Genomic DNA, 1,318 nt, shown 5'->3' on the forward strand with positions numbered 1-1,318 from the left:
AAATAAATTTAAGAGCACAATAAAAAGCAGATATAGGAAACAGAGACATAGATATCTTTTGCACATGAGAAGAAAACAATGAGTTTGAAGAAGAGGATAAAGAAAACATGAATATGTGTTATATACATGTACCAATGAATGAATGCAATCACTGTATACTGAAAATATGTAGTAATAAAAATAAAAAAATGTTTCCTCTATATTCCTCACTTAATAAGATAGCACTTTGATTCTCGGGCTGCGAGGCCTGTGTGCCGGACCTGGCCCAGGATGGACAGCCGGATTCCTTATGATGACTACCCAGTGGTTTTCCTGCCTGCCTATGAGAATCCCCCAGCATGGATTCCACCACATGAGTTGGGATTTTTAACATCCGAGGAGGAAAGGCTTCACAGCTAGGCATCTTCATTTCCAAGGTGATTCCTGATTCTGATGCACATCGAGCAGGACTTCAAGAAGGGGACCAAGTTCTGGCTGTGAATGATGTGGATTTCCAAGATATTGAGCACAGCAAGGCTATTGAAATCCTGAAGACAGCCCGTGAAATCAGCATGCGTGTGCGCTTCTTTCCCTACAATTATCATCGCCAAAAAGAGAGGACTGTGCACTAGAGAGTTTCAGCTCACTAGCTAGGTGCAGCACAAGCCGGCTGGGCCCCAAGAAAGCCACATGGGAAATTCTTTTCTCAGCCCTTTTCTGGCACAATGGGGGAGAGGACACAGAGACCTAGGAACCAACTGCATTACCCACACTGTACTGTCTTTTCAGTTCCCTAGTTTTCTAGATGAGCTTTGTTGCCTGAAAGGAGAAGGATGATGAGGGCTAGGATAAGCTTAGCCTGTAGAGAACAACCAGAAAAGGTAACTGGCATTTACTACATACCATAGGCTAGATGCTTACCTAGATTAATATTTTCATTATAAAAATAAGAGAAAGTAAAAGAATCTTCTGCTTTTCCAGCCATCACATCCCATCCTTATATTACTGGAAGCTTCATATATACTTTGGGGACTGCAATGACACTATTTTTGCCCCTTCTCTATCCTTTCCCCTAAAAAGTTAAACACAATGAGATAAATGTTGTGACTTTTCTTTTCTTACTTTTTTAAATTTTTTCCATAATTTTATTGATAAACAAATAGCAATGAGACAGTTTCAAATCAAATTGGTAAGACAGTTTCAAGTGACTTTTCAATGGTAATGATTGAACATAAAGTGCTCTTGAAACAAGAAAAAGCTCTTTCAAAGAGAGAAGTCAGTGGAAAAAAATAACAGTATCTTGCCTATTATGATTCGTGTCAGATGTCCCCCATTCCTT

At 39.5% G+C, this 1,318-nt stretch overlaps 1 pseudogene; it reads left to right on the top strand.

The window, feature by feature from the left end:
- Window positions 1-237: 237 nt before the first annotated feature.
- On the top strand, window positions 238-1,101 carry LOC101563501 (annotated as a pseudogene).
- The last annotated feature ends 217 nt before the right edge of the window (window positions 1,102-1,318 follow it).

This window comes from Octodon degus, unplaced genomic scaffold (genome assembly GCF_000260255.1).
Source record: "Octodon degus isolate 3935 unplaced genomic scaffold, OctDeg1.0 scaffold00242, whole genome shotgun sequence".
Taxonomy (NCBI): domain Eukaryota; kingdom Metazoa; phylum Chordata; class Mammalia; order Rodentia; family Octodontidae; genus Octodon; species Octodon degus.